This window comes from Panthera uncia, chromosome E1, assembly GCF_023721935.1.
Source record: "Panthera uncia isolate 11264 chromosome E1, Puncia_PCG_1.0, whole genome shotgun sequence".
In the NCBI taxonomy this organism is placed as follows: domain Eukaryota; kingdom Metazoa; phylum Chordata; class Mammalia; order Carnivora; family Felidae; genus Panthera; species Panthera uncia.
This window is the reverse complement of record NC_064814.1, coordinates 39,099,872-39,118,581: the sequence shown is the minus strand read 5'-3', so window position 1 is coordinate 39,118,581 and position 18,710 is coordinate 39,099,872. Positions and strand designations below refer to the sequence as shown.

Genomic DNA, 18,710 nt, shown 5'->3' with positions numbered 1-18,710 from the left:
CATTATTAGGTGGCTAGTGTCACACACAAAATTTTTTTTTTGTCTTTTTTAAAGTTTATTTTTGAGACAGAGAGAGTGTGAGTGGGGGAAGGGCAGAGACACAGGGGGAGAGAGGGAGAATCCCAAGCAGGCCTCATGAGGTCAGTGTGCAGAGCCTGACGTGCGGCTCAAACTCATGAAACCATGAGATCATGACCTGAGCTGAAATCAAGAGTCGGAGGGATGCTTAACCGACTGAGCCACCCAGGAACCTCTTCTCTTCTCTTTTCTTTTTTCTTTTCTTTTCTCTTCTCTTTTCTCTCTCTCTCTCTTTCTTTCTCTTTTTTTTTTTTAAATAGGCTTCAGGCCCAATGCAGAGCCCAGTGTGGGGCTTGAGCTCACAACCCTGAGACCAAGACCCGAACTGAGATCAAGAGTTGGATGCTCAACTGACTGAGCCACCAGGGTGCCCCTTGTCACTAAAATTTCTCTGTAGGTCCTAAGCATATATGGAGACTGGTATGTCCATTTTGCCACAGCAGAGCTGAGGCCCTCCACCCCCATTATTAGGGGTAAAACAATTCTATTTACCTTTATCTCCACCAAGATTATCTTGTGTGGTGGTTGCAAAATGAATGAGAGATAGCCTCTTTAAGAAGCCAGCCTCCACTATTACACTTTGCTTCCCTGGGTTTTCCAAGTCAACGAATTCAGTCAATAGTTGGCTTTCTGCCTTTGGTCTTGTTCCCTGACCTCCCTGAAGCACCTGACGGGGCAGCTGTAGAACACGCTCTCATGTGGCTTCCACAGTGCAGTATGTTCTTGTGTTCCTACTCTTAAACCATTCCTCATGTCTCCTCTTCCCTCTCCCTCCCTTCCATGTCCTTAGGGAGTTCCTATATGCTGATAACTCCCAAGTCTATACCTGTAGCCTGTTAGAATCCCAAACCTTGGACTGAGCTGGCTTCTGGACACCTCCTCTTGGGTAGGAGGCTGTCGGGGTTACTGTGCAATCACCCGCCCAACTGCTCAAGCCTGATGCCTCCAGATGCTCCTTGACTCCACCTTCTTTCTTTCTTTCTGCAGCAATCCTGTAGATTTTTACCTTCTAAATCTCTTCCAGAACCACCTTTCTTCCCTTAATCCCTACTGCCACCTATCCAGACTTGCACCGCATCTCACCAAAATTCCTGTAACAGCTTCCTCTCTGCTCTCCCTGACTCCCAGCCCCTCTTCAAGCTGCAACCAGAAGGATCTTACTAAAACATGAATATGTGAGTTACAAATCTGATCTCTTGCCTGAAACCCTCCTTCTGTTTCTCACTGGCCTCAGGAAGGGGTCTGAACTCCTTCCAGTGTCTCTGGGCCCTGCTTCCCTCTCCAGTTATGGGCTTGTCACTCTCTGCCCAGCTGGCTCAACTATTTTCAGTTCCTCCATGCACCAGGCGCTCTGTCCCCTGCTGGATTTCACACTTGCTTTTCTGTTTGTTAGCACACTCTTTCCTCTAAGATCCTTCCCTAGTTGAAGTTTATGCTAAGGAAATAATCTGCAATGTCAACAGATACTTACTACAGGATGCTCATAATATAATATAATATAATATAATATAATATAATATAATAATAATATAATATAATATAATATATAATTAATATAATATCCTGCACATATTATAATAAAAAATTTGGAAACTTCCAAAATGCCCAGAAAACACAGAGCATGAACAGGGCAGGGAGGCAGAGAGAGAGGGAAACCCAGAATCCGAAGCAGACTCCAGGCTTTGAGCTTTAGCACAGAGCCTGATGTGGAGCTTGAAGCCACAAGCCGTGAGATCATGACCTGAGCCAAAGTCAGATGCTCAACCGACTGAGCCACCCAGGCGCCCCCAGAAAACACATTTTATAAACAATTGTAAACATTTGCACAAAGTTTTGTGTTAATGGGAAATTACTCGAGTCATGTAACTTTCCAAAACTTCATAGATATTAAAATAAGAGTGCAGGGGTGTCTAGGCGGCTCAGTCAGTTAAGTGGCTGACTTTGGCTCAGGTCATGATCTTGTGGTTTGTGAGTTCGAGCCCCGTGTCGGGCTCTGTGCTGACAGCTCAGAGCCTGGAGCCTGCTTTGGATTCTGTGTCTCCCTCTCTCTCTGCCCCTCCCCTGCTCATGCTCTGTCTCTCTCTCAAAAATAAACATTAAAAACAATTTAAAAAATAAAGTAAGAGTGTAGTTATTTTTGCATGACAACATTATTGGTGATTTAAATTTTTTCTTTAGATTTTTTTTGTTTTCCAAAATTTACCCATGAACATGGAGCAATTACTTTCATAATCTGGAAAACACACACACACAGTTTTTATAGCTTTGTATCATTTTTAAAAAGAACATCTATGAGCAAGGTTATATGAATGTAGATGTAAACAAGGTGAAGATCCCTTTTCTCAGGGAGAATGTGGAGAGTTTAAATCCTTAACTAGGACAGTATCTAGAAGCTTTCAGTGAGTCCTGCAATAATCTGTTGCAAAGGGGGAAGTAAAAAAACAAAAACAAAAACAAAAAACCCCAACACGGCTGAAGAGTTTGGGGGAAGTTTCTGCTAATGTACCACGGACAAATGCTAGGGCTAATATTAACTCCTCAATTTGGGACGTGTGTTTCCGTTACTGAAAAAAATCCCCCCCTTCCTTTTTACCCCCTGTGGATATGGGCACATGTTTTGGTGGTGTTGAACCAACCAGCTGGAGGGCCACAAGAAGAAATGAATGGAGTGAGCAGAATATGGTGAACTCTCCAAATCCCCAGCTGCGATGCTTCAGTCAGCAGGGAACAACAGGTGTCGTCCTTGTCAGTCTGTGTGACCAACTACAGACAGAGAATGGAAAGTTAACACACAGAAGTTTTTGTTCTCCAGAAAAATGAAAATCATTCAGCCAAGTCCATACAGCTGTATCTCGTGGCCATTTGCGATCTGTTAGTCTTTGCAAAGTAACGGGAGGCATTTAGTGTGGGCCTGAGAATATTACATACAAGGGGGAGTTTCCCACTGAAATAAGAAGCATGGATGCTGTTTCCATGAAAGGTTCCTGTCTAAATTAAATCTGGAGTTTAATCCACAGGCAGTGGTAGAAGAAAATGGTATACTTTTGGGAAAACAAGACAAAACTTTTAGCTTACACAAAGATGTCATTTTAAAGCATAAAATGAAAATACAGCAACTTTTGCTCACTTAACTGCTGATTAAATTTTCACTTTATACGCTGTGGAAAACGGTATGGAGTTTCCTCAAAAAGTGAAAAATAAAACTACTCTCTGATCCAGCAATTGTGCTACTAGGTATTTACCCAAGGAATACTAAAATACTAATTCAAAGGGATACACGCACTCCTATGTTTCTAGCTGCACTAATTACAACAGCCAAGATATGGAAGCAGCTCGAGTGTCCGACTGATGAGCTGATAAAGATATGGTGTACCCACAATGGAATATTATTCAGCCATAAAAAAGAATGGAATCTTGCCATTTGCAATGACATGGATGGAGCTGGAGAGCATAATGCCAAATGAAATAAGTCAGTCAGAGAAAGAGAAATACCATATGTGGAATTTAAGAAACAATACAAATGAGCAAAAGGAAAAGAGAGAGAGAGAGAGAGAGAGAGAGAGAGAGAGAGAGAGACAGGCAAACCAAGAAACAGACTCTTAACTGTAGAGAACAAACTGACGGTTACCAGAGGGGAGGCTGGTGGGGGCATGGAGGAAATAGGTGACAGGGATTAAGGAGTCTACTAGTCGTGATGAGCACTGGGTGATTAAGATGCAAACTTTAAAAAGTGTTTTTAAAAGTGAAAAAGATTCACTTTATGACCTACCACAGAGCATTTGCTGCAAAGCATATAGTAAATAACTAAGTAATTGAGTAATTTAACAACAAAGATTTCAGTCTCTTTGAAGGGAGGGAAACGATACATTGTGGTTATACAGTATTTATATAAAAGCCTATAACATTGAGATAATACCTTTGGGGATCTCAGAGTGTTTCCCTCCAGAAGCAAGGTTGTAGCAACTCGAGGGGGAAGGGCAAATTTCTTTCTTACACTTAACTCTCTTCCTGCAGTCTGTACTCAGTCCTGAGAGGCAGAGCCCAGCGAGAGGCAGGGGAGCAGAGTGGAGTTAAGGTCTCCAAGGCTACAGACTTGGGTTCTGCTATTTTCTGGGCCTGGTGCAAATGAAATCACAAGTCATAACTTGATGAGGGGAAACAAAAGAAGATCCTAATGTGTCAAGTCATTTAAAACTGCAAACTGAGTTTTATTATTGCAGCTGGATAAAATGAGTAGGCTCTTATAGGTTTAGATATTAAAAGGAACCATAAATATGGATGTGTGGGTTAAGTAAGTGATGAATCGTAAGGCTGGCTTAATTTCTCAGATTTTTTTTTTTAAAGTTTATTTATTTTGAGAGAGAGAGAGAAGGTGTGAGCAGGGGAGGGGCAGAGAGAGAGGGAGAGAGACAGAATCCCAAACAGGCTCCGTACTGTCAGTGCAGAGCCCAATGTGGGGCTCGAACCCACGAACCGTGAGATCATGCCCTGAGCCGAGATCAAGAGTTGGACGCTTAATGACTGAGCCACCCAGGCGCCCCATCTCCAGATTTTTATTTATGCATTTATTTATTTGTTTATTTTTAATGTTTATTTTGGAGAGACAGACACACACACAGAGAGAGAGAGAGAGAGAGAGAGAGAGAGAGAGAGAGAGAGAAAGAGACAGAGAGTGAGCAGGGGAGGGGCAGAGAGAGAGAGAGACACACACACACACACACACAGAATCCAAAGCAGTCTCTAGGGTCTGAGCTGTCAGCACAGAGCCTGGCACGGGGCTTGGATCCACAAAATGTGAGATCATGACCTGAGCCAAAGTCAGACGCTTAACTGACTGAGCTACCCAGGTGCCCCTCAATTTCCCAGATTTTCATATGGATAATTCTAAAGGCAATGCCAGTTTATTAGTTGCTTAGAATTACATTTGAGTTGGAAAAAAAATGATAGTATGAATAAAGAAAATACTAGTATGCCATATATATTTCATTATCAAGTTTGAATTATATCTTGGAATCTGATCTGGGTCTGATCTGTAGAATTTCCCACTTGACACCCTTAAACATTGGCAATGTTCCAACAATTGTTACTGACTTCTTTTAAGCTTCATTACTCAGGATTTCATTTTGGTGGTTTGAAAAAAAAGTCCCATGAATTGCATCCTTTCACAGTTAGAAATCGAAGGGTTCACACTTCTTGTCAGCAGGAAGTGGAGGTTGGGAAGAATTCTATTTTTGGAGTTGAAAGGGCACCTTTGACCCAGAAATGTGCGGTTGGATGAAAGCTGTTTCTCTGTTCTGTCTTACTTGATTTACCCAAGAAATGGAGAAACGTACAAGAGTACAACTTCAGCAGACTTGTTTCCTCTTAGGGCTCCGACATAGGCCCATATCAACCACATCTCAAGAATTTGAGATTTTCAGGTGTTTATTTTGGTCTTGTGTGACCCATGTAACAGTCATTTAAATTATTCAAAAGCTTCCAAATTGAAATCCTGACTGTCTTCCAAGATATAAAGGTCAGAATTTATTCTTCTAAGTCAGGGGATGGGAAAAAAAGGCCCATGGGCCAAATCTGGCATACTGTTTGATTTTATTAAAAAAATTTTTTTAATTTTTTAATTAAAAAATTAAATCTCTCTCTGCAGGGGAGGGCAGAGAGAGAGAGAGAGGGAGACACAGAATCTGAAGTAGGCTCCAGGCTCTGAGCTGTCAGCACAGAGCCTGATGTGGGGCTCAAACCCACAAACTGTGAGATCATGACCTGAGCTGAAGTCAGACGCCCAACCAACTGAGCCACCCAGGTGCCCCTACTGCTTGATTTTAAACAAAGTTTTATTGGAATACAGATATGTCTGCTATTCATTTACATATTATCTATCGATGCTCTTTGTGCCCTAATGGAAGAGTCAAGTACTTGTAATAAAGATTGCATGGTCTGCAAAGCCTAAAATATTTACTATCTGGCTCTTTACTGAAAATGTTTGTCTACTCCTGGCCCTGATGAGAAATTGAGGAATTAAAGAGAAGGCCTATAGAAATAGTGACGTTAAAGAGCAGGCGCTACAAATGCCAGTATCATAAATGATTAGTTTTTGGGGCGCCTGGGTGACTCAGTCAGTTAAGCACCCAACTTTGACTCCGATCATGATCTCATGGTTCATGAGTCTGAACCCCATGTCGGGCTCTCTGCTGTCAGCACAGAGCCTGCTTCAGATCATCTGTCCCCCTCTCTTTTTGCCCCTCCTCCCTTGCTCTCTCTCTCTTTCTTTCAAAAATAAGTAACTTTTATTTTTTTATTTTTTTTTATTAAAAAAATTTTTTTTAACGTTTATTTATTTTTGAGACACAGAGAGACAGAGCATGAACAGGGGAGGGGCAGAGAGAGAGGGAGACACAGAATCTGAAACAGGATCCAGGCTCTGAGCGGTCAGCACAGAGCCTGACGCGGGGCTCGAACCCATGGACCATGAGATCATGACCTGAGCCGAAGTCGGATGCTCAACCGACCGAGCCACCCAGGCACCCCTCAAAAATAAGTAATTAAAAAAAAAACATTTAGTTTTTAGGGTCTAATTACTTTGTATAATTGGCATGAGATGTATCTGTGACAACATATTAAGATTCTATGAAATGAAGTCTTTTTTAAAGTTTATTTATTTTTAGAGAAAGAGAGCAAAAGAGAGTGAGCACATGAGTGGGGGAGGGGCAGAGACAGAGAGAGAGAGAGAGAGAGAGAGAGAGAGAGAGAGAGGGAATCTGAAGCAGGTTCCAGGCTCTGAGCTGTCAGCACAGAGCCCAATGTGGGGCTCCATCTCATGAACCGTGAGATCATGACCTGAGCCGAAATCAAGAGTTGGACACCTAACCGACTGAGCCACCCAGGTGCCCCTGAAATGAATAGTTTGGACTGAGGGCCACTAAGTAACACAGGTGTCAGTAGAGATAGAAATGACTCCATAGGGAAGGAAATGTAATCCTAGTATACTGCTTGGCACCAAAAGAAACAATGTTTATAAAATTATAGAAATACAAATCCTATTAGGGGTTTCAGCTTTAGAGTCAATCATCAAAGTATAAAACAATGTAAATATTAACGATGTAAAGCTGTAGGTGTCAAAAGTTCAAGCAGGGACAGTTACATCTTCCTCCTTTGACATGGTGGTTGGTTAAGAGAGGTCATGTCTGAAGTTGATGGAGCATGAAAAAGAGATTCTTGTATGTTTTTGTATTTCACCGATTCCAAAACTCATACTTTTTTTCCTGGCCTTTAATATCTTTGAAACCGGAATGCTCCTTACTCTTGGCAATACTTTAATGTTTCTTTATTAAAAAAATTTTTTTTAAATGTTTATTTTTGAGAGACAGAGACAGAGCGCAAATGGGGGAGGGACAGAGAGAGAGAGAGAGAGAGAGAGACAGACAGACAGACAGACATAATCTGAAGCAGGCTCCAGGTTCTGAGTTGTCAGCACAGAGCCCGACGCAGGGCTCCAACTCACGAGCCATGAGATCATAACCTGAGCCAAAGTTGGACGCTCAACTGACAGCCACCCAGGTGCCCCATTGACAATGCTTTAAAAGTATAATTGTTTCTCAAAAATTAAACTTGAAAAATAAGGTATAATTGTCAGCGTTATTTTTCCTTGGGGGAATATAAAATAGTGGTGCATCTTATAACAGATGGCATCTTACATCTGATTATATGGTATTTTGAACTGTAAAAGCAACAAAGAATAAACTGAAGGTAATGAAAAAACTAACAATAATTGGAAGGAAATAAACCGTCATCTTTTACAGTCAAAGGTCAATCTTATGTCTAAATATGAGAAATTAAAAAGATGACAGTATAGCATGTTGTTTATATATTCATTTTATTTCATTATTTTTTTAAAGATTAAAGTAATGTCTATAACCAACGTGGGGCTGGAACTCCCAACCCTGAGATCAACAGTCCCACGCTCCACAAACTGAGCCAGCCAGGTTCCCCTTTCACTTTAAACCCATCCGCTATTTGATTTTTTAAAAACCACATTGTATTAGTTTCTTGCAGCTGCTGCGACAAATTACCACAAAGCTGCTGATATATACATGCATTCTCTCCAATGGTTCTGGAGGCCAGAAGTCTGAAAGCAAGATGTCACCAAGGCCACGTTCCTCCCAAGGCTCTAGGGTTCCCTGCCTCTGCTGGATTCTGGGGCTGTGTCACTCCAACCTCTGCCTCTGTCCTCACCACCCCCTTCTCTGGGTGTGTCAAGCCTCCCTCTGCCTTTCTCTCATAAGCACATTTGTGGTGGCATTTAGGACCCACTTGGATAATCCAGGGTAATCTCCTAATTTCAAGATCCTTAATTTAATTATATTTGCAAAGACCTTTCTTTCAAATAACTAATACTCACCGGTTCTAGGGATTAGGACATGGACATATCTTTGGGAGCCATTATTAGCTTACCCATGCATTAGTCTGATTTTTTAAAAATATAAATCTTGGGGCGCCTGGGTGGCTCAGTTGGTTAAGCATCCGATTTCAGCTCAGGTCATGATCTCATGGTTCGTGAGTTCGAGCCCCACATCAGGCTGTGCTGACAGCTCAGAGCCTGGAGCCTGCTTCGGATTCTGTGTCTCCCTCTCTCTCTGCCCCTCCCCTGCTCATGCTCTGTCTCTCGCAGTCTCTCAAAAATAAATAAACTTTAAAAAAATTACAGAAAAATTATAAATCTTGTCATTCTACAACTTGAAGTCCCTTGGTAGCTACTCATAACTTCTAGGATCAAGTTCAAATGATGTATTGGTTAAAATTAGTCTCTACGCCAAAAGCACAAAACACAAGAGAAAAACACATCCACTGGACTTTAAAATTAAAACTTTTTGTGCTTTAAAGGACACCATTGAGAAAGTGAAGAGACAACTCACAGGAGTGAATATTTGCAAGTCATATCTGATAAGGAACTTGTATCTAGAATATACAAAGAACTCTTTAAAATTTTTTTTATTTATTTTGAGAGAGAGAGAGAGAGTGAGAGAGAGAGAGCGCATGCAAGTGGGGGTGGGGCAGAGAGAGAATCCCAAGCAGGTTCCACGCTGTCACCTCAGAGCCCGATGTGGGGCTCGAACTCACAAACGGTGAGATCATGACCTGAGCTGAAACCAAGAGTCGGACACTTAACCGACAGAGCCACCCAGGTGTCCCAGGATATACAAAGAAGTCTTTGAGCTAGGAGCTACCACATGACCTTGTAATCTCACTCCTAGGTATATACCTGAACAAAATGAAAACAAGTCCACACGAAAACTTCTACAGGAATGTTCATAGCAGCATTATTCATAATAGCCCCAAAGTGGAAACAACTCAAACGTCCACCAACTGACAAATGGATAAACAAAATGTAAGTATATTCATACACTGGAATATTATTTGGCAATAAAAAGGAGGTACTGATAGGACACACTGCTACGGCATACGTGGACCCTGAAAACATGATGCTCAGCGAAAGAAACCAGTCCCAAAGGACCACATGTTATACGACTCCATTGGATGAAACGTCTTGATAGGCAAATCTATAGCGACAGAAAGCAGACTGGTGGTTGCCTGGGGTTGGGCAGGGGTTTAGAGGGAATGGTGTGTGGGGGGGAGACTGTCAAAGGGTATGGGCCTTCTACTTGGGGCGAGGAAAACATTCTAAGTTGATAAGTGGATCGTGCACAATTCTGAACGTACTAAAACCCACTGAATTGTAGGCTCTGAATGAGTGAAGCGAATGGCCTGTGAGTTACAGCTCAGTGAAGCTCTTCATGTCCAGATAGACAGTCTATAGCCTCAGAGGGTCCACACTCCAGTCCCAGCCCCAAGAGAACGTGCAGGTGGATAAGAGAGGGCATGCGTGCAAAGCCTTCACAGTCTCTGGCACGAGGTAGATCCCCTACACGTGCAGCTGTTACCCACCTGACATTTGAAGCTTTATAGCCCTCGGCCCCTGCCGATCCCTGGCCCCCTTCCACCACTTCAACCCTCCTTTCGGGCAGTCTCCACACCCCCTCCCACCCCACACGAAGTTATCCTTAGAGCCCCCTGAAACAGCGTCAGCACATCCTGCTCTTACTAGAATGCTCCTTTCCCCCTGCCTCCCCCGGCTAATTCCTCCTTTCTTCCCCTTCCATTTCCTCAGCTTTATCTCTTCCAGAAGCTTCCCCCCTGTAGGCTCCGAAGACCACCCTATCCTTGGCTCCAGGTCAGCCGTTGTTTCTCTCAGCTCCCACAGCTGCTGGCACACCTCTGGATGACGGCGCTTACCATTCTGGATGGCATCTGTCCACCTGCCTCAGGTCTCATTTGTCTTTATGTGCTCGGGCCCAGCACAGCGACACAGGGTAAGGAATGGCAGTGCCGAACAGCCACCAGGACTACACAGACTCATCGTAGCAGCCGGCAGTCTGGCAAAAGCTCTCCTAGGGAAAGGGGAGGTTTCCCCCTCGCTCTCCGGACTGGAGAGCTCCTCTGTTTCTCTGGCACAACTGCTCTGGTGCCCGGGCTTACGCGCACGCGTGTGCAGACTTGCCCCAGGGCCCGCTTCCCACAGAGTGGCAGGGAAATGGGGCACACTGCCTTTCCTGTGACACCGGTCAAGCCCTCTCCAGCTGTGCCCCTGTGAGTTTATTAACACTTTACTGATGCACGTGTTCAGACGTGTGTACTTAACGGGAAGGGACGTCTGAAGAGCACACACAGCACGATGTTTACACCTTGCAGCATATGGAAAATACGTTTGCAAAGCATTTTTTTTTTTTTTTTTTTGTAGGAGGTAATGCTCAAAAAGAGCCGACAGTTTGGGGACAAGAAGGAATGACTACTTTCTGAATACTCCCCACATCATAAGCACAGTCAGTAATCCGCCCGGTGAGGTCTGTGTGAAATGTCCTGTGACACTCAGAAGCGGCAGGTGCCCCAGCCCAGATGCATCCAAGCCAGGGTGGCATGGTGTGGGCAGCAAATACCACGGGAAACTGGGTGCAGTGATCTTTATCTCCACTCCAAGATGGATTTATCTATCCCTGAGAGTTTAAACACAAGGGCTGCCATGTTGCACGGCTCCAGGGCTGCCCTTCCTATCACCGCCGAGGTGACAGGCACCCCGTAAGATGGTGCACGGCAGTCTGTGTAGCCATCAGAGGTGGCCTTGTTAAATCTTGATCACATAACCTTATGCGTATTAAAGCAAAAAGGACATGCTTATTTTCATATGGCACTGGTCTCTTATTTTATTATTTTTTTAACAACACTGTCCAAATTGTCCACATGACTTAATGAAACAGTGATGTATTTTAAAGGAACCTCCAAACACGAGGAGGGTGTAGCTGGTAAAAACTTGCGTTATTAGCCACATTGTAGGGCAGCACTCTTAGCAAATGCAAGCAACCTTCTCCTGTCCCATGTATTTTGTTGGTTAGGGTTAGAAAAACAATGAAAGGCCACTGAGCTCTCAGGCACCCAGGAAAATACGCTAGATGTCGTTTCTGAAAGTCAGTACCTTCGCATCTTGACAAATGAGAGTCAATGACACATCCTCCCAAGGTGTGCCAGTCAGGCAACTGCTTGTCCTTATCTTTATTAAAACAGAAAATGATCAATACTGGCACGTGCATGTCACACCCCCCTTCTATGTTCTATGCTATTCTAAGAGTATTTTTAGTTCGCTGTGATTTTCCTGTCTCTAAACTGCCTCTCCTCCTTGTAACTGTGTGCAGACTGGTCCACCAGCCTCAGGATACCTACCTGGGGTCAGGGGTATTTTTTTTAATGTAGGAGGGGGAATCTGTCCACCTTGTGAGGTCCCATTAAGTCGCACCTCCTCTCTGACCTCTTCCCCCCGAAGGCCCTGGCCCGGACGGAGTCTGCACCTCTCTTGACGCAAAGCGGATGAGAACATGGGCCGAGTTGGAGAGGATGAAGCAGAAATCCTGACTCGGCCACTTACTAACCATGGGCACCTCTGGCAAGTGACGTGGCCTCTCCAGGTCTCAGTTCTGTCATCTGAAAAGTGGGGGCAACACCCCTCTCGTGGGGCTCTTAGAGGGCGCAAGGAGAGAGCGCATGGAAAGCAGGTGGCACGGTGGTCATGCCCGGCAGTCAAGAAACCGCAGCACGTCTCTTTCCTTCTGAATGTATTCTGTCCCTGTTATTGGACTGTGAACACTTTGAGGGGTCAAATATTTACCCAACTAATGGGGAAATGGATGTGAGAGGAATGGAGTACCATTCTGCTTCCTGCCACCAAGGCGCTCCCGAGGAATCGTGGCCACTCCCGAGGAATCGTGGCCACTCCCTCACTTGTGTCCCGACCTGGCCCCTAGTTGATCGACCAGACTGCGGCTGTGTTATCCTGGCAGCCAGATGGTAGGTTTACATTAGCAAAGACAGCAAGGTATGAAAGGTTAATTATGATTCATTCTTATTGTGATACATTACCTCTCAGTTCAAATTTTATATGCAATTGACCAAATGAATGACACCACTGATTTCTGATGGTATCCACGTGATTTTTTTTTTTTTTTGGTTCCATATTCTCTCTCTCTCTCTCTCTCTCTCTCTCTCTCTCTGTACGACACTGAAGAATGGAAGTAGGGTCACAAGCTCCCCCCCACCCCCCACTTCTGCTTGTATGCTCTGTGAATTTAAGGTCTGTTTCCTTTTCCTTAGATTTTTCTAAACGACGGGATACTGTGGGGTACGGAAGCCCCTGGACTAGATTGCTGTGATCATTAATTTCATTAGGCTGGATCAGGGCGAGCTTATAATGAAGACTCTCGGGATTCTCACACTCTCAGAATAGCAGGCACTGAGGCCCTCACAGACCACGTGGCTGCACGTTCAGGCACGGATTCCCTCCCCTTGGCATGCCCGCCTTGCAACACCCAGCTTGTCTGCGTGTCGGCCCTGGCTGCATGGACAGAAATGGCTCTCCCACTATGGATTTAGGCACTTTGGGGGCTGAACAGGAGCTCATCCGCTCTCTGCTTTTCCTTTGGAATTCAGTAATGAACTCATTAAATCGCCAACTTGTTGTGACAGGAAGTCATTCAGATGCTGATGCTATTGCCATGGAAACCATCCCTCGGCTTGGAACTCTGTCTCTGCCGAGGAGCACTCTGGCTCCGTAATTACTGTCATCCCCAAATAACACGGAGCCATCACGGTTCTGAGCAAGTCCAGAAGCAGGGGCATACACAGACTCTCTTCTGCTTTCAGATGAATCCTTGTTGGTTTTAGTATTTTTAGCACACATTTCTGTTCTGTGCCAGTTGTCTTTTTCTTTCCTACATGCTGGCTCCTTTCCAGCACCTTTCCTAGAGAAGCAGACAAAGGATTTTTTCGGGGATGATAGCTGTCAGGAATACTGTTTAAAGAGAGCCTACCGCTTTCCCCAAATCTCTGTGCTTCCAAATATGGAAACATGAATTCTCCTGCCTTTTAGAAGAAACCCCAAGAAAGGAAAGCCAAAGTCCATTATAGTTCATATTCTATAAAACTTCAACGTTTATGTTTATGGGTAGGTCAGTAATGCCCAAATGCAAATTCAGAGATGCAACACAAAGTACATCGTGATGTTTCCTTTACTTTGCATTATGGAGAGTCCTGTTGAGCTCTGTGACTAAAGGCTGACCAAATCACCAAGAAGGAGAACCCATCCATCCCAGGCAGCAATCAAATCGTTCTTGTATATGTTATGGCACCCGGACTACAGCAAATCTTTAAACATAACCGTCACTTATGCATTGCCTGAGACACTGGGCCAGGCATTTCATATTCTGTTTCATGATTTAAATGAATCTGCATGAAAATCCCACGAGGCAGGTATTTTCATTCCAATTTTACAGTGAGGGAATGTGCAGCTCAAAGCAATTAGGTACATTAAATAAATGCCACACCTTCCCATACGGCACAGGTGTTACCACACCACACCTCCTGTGCTCCTGTGTCCACAGGCATCCAGGTGACTTCCACTGCCTTAGAATCATAGACGCTCAGATTAGGAAAAGTCTTTTGTGATTCTCCTTCCAACTGACACCTTCTAGGACATCCCAAGCGTAGTCTGGTTTAAGCTTATGTGTTTCCAGGGATGGAGACTTTACTAAGAGCAGCGGCATTTGGACAGCCTGGTGTGAAAGCCCCTTAGTCTACTCCTGACACGAGGAAAGAGCAATTACTGGCTCTTCTACTGAGCCCCAAAGTGCGAAAATCTGGCTCTGGCCAAGTTTGTCCTCTACAACATCCAGGTACAGGTGGGAGAAGAGGGAAATGGGGAAGGGGTCAGAGCTATGGCTGGAGCTGGCTTCGGGCCTGAGCTGAGCAAGAAGGTCTGGGCAGGTCACGGACCGAGGTTGTTCGCCCCACAGGAAAGAGACCTGCTCCCTAGTGCTGGAAGGAAGCTGCTGTTTTGGATGAGACTCCATGAATGGATGTCTGGCCCTTTCTTCGGTGTCATTTTTTATTTCTGTATTTACACATCATACACACACACTCTCCACAAACTGCATAACTTTTTACAAATATGAACACCGACATTTAGAGACAGGTAGTGAGCAGAGACCTCTGGGACACCTTCTGAAAACGTCAGCAAGGTCATGGGAGGAGTTCAACAGGGACCTTACAACTTTACAAAGCCCTATGGTAAGTGGTGTTAAAGGCACTGCTTTCTGCTCATGGGAATGAGATTTACTCTTATAAATGTTCATTTGTCCCTGCCTTAGAATATAAACTCTTCTGTGGCAAGGTCTGGGAGGTAGGCAGGTTATCTATTGTCCGCGTGACCTGGGGTACGTCTCTTTCATCTGAGTGCCTTGATATCCTCACTGGTCATGTGGAGGAGACCGTTAATTCTGTTACCCACATTACGGGAGTACAGTGAGGTTAAAATGCAAAGTGCAAAAAAAATCTACAAAAATCTTTCTAACTTAGTATTCTACGAGAGTGAATAGTTTGCAGCAAATGTAATTTAGAGCCCAATATGTACAATATGTTAGGTCAAGTCTCTTTACAATTACCAATGAAACAAAATGATTTTCAAAGCTTCCAACAATGATTTAAGCAACATTCAATATAAAAAATTTTCAATAGTGGGTTTTTGTTTGTTTGTTTGGTGTTCACGGTCTCATGATCTAACCTGTTGCAAAGATTAAAGCAAAATTTTCCACGCTTAATCACAAAGGATTAGTAAGGCCCCTGTAATACTGCATCATGAAAAACAATCAGGTCACAGAGCCCAACATTTTTAGTCTTTCTGGATTTGTTTTGTAAGTAATTTTAAAAGGTACTTGTAAATACACCCTGCCTTACTTCTAAAAAGCATCTGGGGATAGCCTACAATAAAAGGAACAGATATAATAAAAGTGAAGTCATTTAAAAAGAATCTTTTATTCAATTCACAGCCATTTCTTCTTAATAATATCTGTGAAACAGATATGAATGTAGAGTTACAAATGAGATCTCCTATAGTTTTTGATGCTGAAAATATTTTAGGCACTGTAACTAAGCAGGGAGTGGCCAGTGTCTGGTGACAAATGACTTCTGGGCGGTGGGGATCTGTGAAATGGTCTAAACTAGAGGACTCAAAGAGAATGGACATTAATGTGATTACAAAATGGATTAAATCAATGTGTGGTCCATTCCCAGATCCTGTGGTTTATTTCTCTTTGGATGTAACAGCTAGTCTTAGGCAGAATATGTTAAGAAAATCGCACAAAGGGGAAATGAGTCACTTACTAAAACCCAGAAAAGCTTAGGCTAACCAGCTAGACAGAGACTCGACCATGTCTTTTTCTGCCTCTGTTCTACTTCTACATCCTGAGAGCATCACCTCGTCTGAATCATGGGAGAAAACTGTTTTTGGCAAATATACGTTGGACATATGCAGACTTCCTCTTGCTCTTTCTTCATGACACACACACCCCATATCCAGTACGCTTTGGAATGCATGTGGTTTTTAAGAAATTCAGCAGTCTCACCTCCATAATTATGTCTGACCTAGACCAACATTAAAATATTTTGTTCTCCCCGTGAGGGCAGCAGTAAGCGTGAGGTTCCACCTTTCCTTGGATGACAGCCCATTATCCTTTCCTGCTCTCTCGGTCCTGCTGAGAGGAGAGCCCTGGCAAAGGAACTCTGTTTTGGTCACATATCGGTACAGTGCCTAGCACATTGTTGCTACTTGATAAATAGTTCTTTCTCGAGGGAGTTGAATAAATATTTCCAGTCTCTCCTCCACTGGCTATTACTTTTTCCTCAGCTTACAAACACGTTCAGGTCTCCTCCGTTACATAAAAGACCAAAAAGCCTACCTGTTCATTTTTTCCCCAGCAGCCATGAAATGACCCCAAATTAAGATAAACTATAATGCTGGTGCCTTCTCACTACTGCTTTCTCTCTCATCACACCTTCCAGTTAAGCTTCTTATACTGGGGTGTGATTCCCTTGATCCTCCGCAGTGTGCTATAGAATGAGGAGCCACAGAAGAAACACAGAGAATCTTCCGGGAAGATTGATTCCAAGTACGTAACTGGAAATAATTTAACACGCGTTTAAATTAAAGCCAATATCTGGAATGACAGAATGAAAAGTAGTGTTGATTATTAAAACAGGATTTTGAAAGAGACATGCCAGAGGCCGCCTCAGTGTCTGATTCTAGTAAACGTTGAGTTTCCTCTGTGACGGCGAGGGGAGTTCCTTAGAAAAGCCTGAAAAGCACTGGTAAGTAGATGACTACCACACCAGGTGACACGTTAGCCTAGAGGTAAGCACTACAGGTGCTGTGGGATCTCTGAGGACGGACAGGACAATGTTGGGGAGGGATGGACAGTATTTCCTTTACAGAAGAGCTGATATAGTAGCTCTTGAAAGATGAGTGGCTAACCAGATGGAGGGGGGGCGGGCTATCACTGTGCGCAGAGGAAGCAGTATGGACAACTCTAAGGTGTTGATGGATCTGACATGTAAGAACAAGGAGTCTAACGGTAGCTGAAAAAGGCGGTGGGTTTTGACTGTCCGGTGAAGAACCCAAGTATCGTGCTAGAAAATCCCAGTGCTGGAGACCATTCTCTATCTTTGAAACTCTTTTTCTCTTGGCACCTCTTGGAACATTCTGGTCCTCTGGCTTCTTTGGCAATTTCTTGGTTCCTTTGCTTATTTTTCCTCTTCAACGCCCCCGCTCTGACTCCCTAAATTCTGGTGTTCCCCCTGAGTTCCTGTGTGGCCATGTTTTTCTTCTGGTTCTCCACACACGGACTATTTCATTCCCTCTCGCCACTTTGACTTCCTTGAAGCCACAGGCTTCCAAATCTTTTTCCCCAGGGCAGACACTGCATGGATATCTCTACCTGAACTGACAGATAGCCTTTCAAAATGAGTAAGTCCTAAGCCTACATCATTTCCTGTGCTCCTCCCTCCCCTCCATTCTAAGGCCCTGTTTCTACTAGTCTCTACAGTCTGGATTAAAAGAACCACGATCTACCTGGTCACCCAAATAAAAAGTTGGGAGTCGCCAGCTCCTTTGCTCATGACCCACAGCCAATCAGCGGCCGCTAACTGGCCTCTGTTAAATAGATCCTCGCCTCTCAGTCTCCACCAGGGATTCTCAACAGACCAGAGGTTCTCCCATCCCCTGCACCCCAGTTGAGAATCACCATGCAGAATGAGAGAGGGGGGCACAGGCTGTGCAACTGGATCATGTCGGGATGGAAAAGGTTAGAATCACTGGCCTATGTCTCTCTGGGCCACAGCTGCAACAGCTAGTTAACCGGTCTTCTGGATACCAGCTCCTTCCCCTCTAAAGCCTCCTCCACAATTCTGCACTTATCTTTTTAACACAGAAATCTCATTAAAGACAAGGAGTTATTGAAATTGACAAAACAAAATGAATATGGAATAAGAAGAAAACATCAGTGGATATTTATCTGGTCTTTGGGTGAGTGAGACTTTTTAAATCACTCATGCAAAGGTTAAAGGAAAAGGCAGATTTGATTACCTACAAATGCAAAACTTCTCTAGAAAAAAACACTGTAATTTAAAAAGATGGGCCGGGAAAACACGTGTAACGCATACGAGGGTTAACAGTCCTAATATCTAAAGCGCTCTTACAAATTAGTAACCAAATGATAAAGGCACCAAAAGATAAAAAGAGGCAAAGGATATGAACAGTTCACAACACACATACAGATAACAAGTACACAGACCGATGGGAGAAAGTATTCAATCTCATTTAAGAAAGGTAGATGAAGAAGTGCCTGGGTGGCTCAGTCAGTTAAGCATCCAACTCTTGGTTTCAGCTCAGGTCAAGATCTCATGGCTCGTGAGATTGAGCCCCATGTTGGGCTCTGCTGGGCTCCCCATGTGGAGCCTGCTTGGGATTCTCTCCCCTACTCTCTCTGCCCCTCCCCTGCTTGTGCTCACTCGCTCCTTCTAAAAATAAATAAATAAACTTAAAACAAAATGTCGTACTGGAAAAGAATACTTAGTGACCCAGGAAGACATTTCAGAATGTTTGCTTCATATGCGTAAGTGAAATCATAATTATAAAACAGAACGTAGTAAAAAAATCTCATTTTTGGAAAACTACATATATCTGTATGCGAAGAGGATATAAAAAT

The 18,710-nt window shown here is 43.8% G+C and overlaps 1 protein-coding gene and 1 long non-coding RNA gene across 2 annotated transcripts in view; one reads left to right on the top strand and one right to left on the bottom strand.

The window, feature by feature from the left end:
* Positions 1-11,746, top strand: part of LOC125926820 (uncharacterized) — a 36,681-nt gene extending 24,935 nt beyond the window's left edge. The window contains exons 5-6 of the long non-coding RNA XR_007459179.1: positions 9,327-9,460; positions 10,241-11,746. This is a non-coding gene — a long non-coding RNA (uncharacterized LOC125926820). The remainder of the gene's footprint in view (positions 1-9,326; positions 9,461-10,240) is intronic.
* MYO1D (myosin ID) overlaps positions 1-18,710 on the bottom strand; it is a 355,990-nt gene that overhangs the window by 33,547 nt on the left and 303,733 nt on the right. The window lies entirely within an intron of this gene.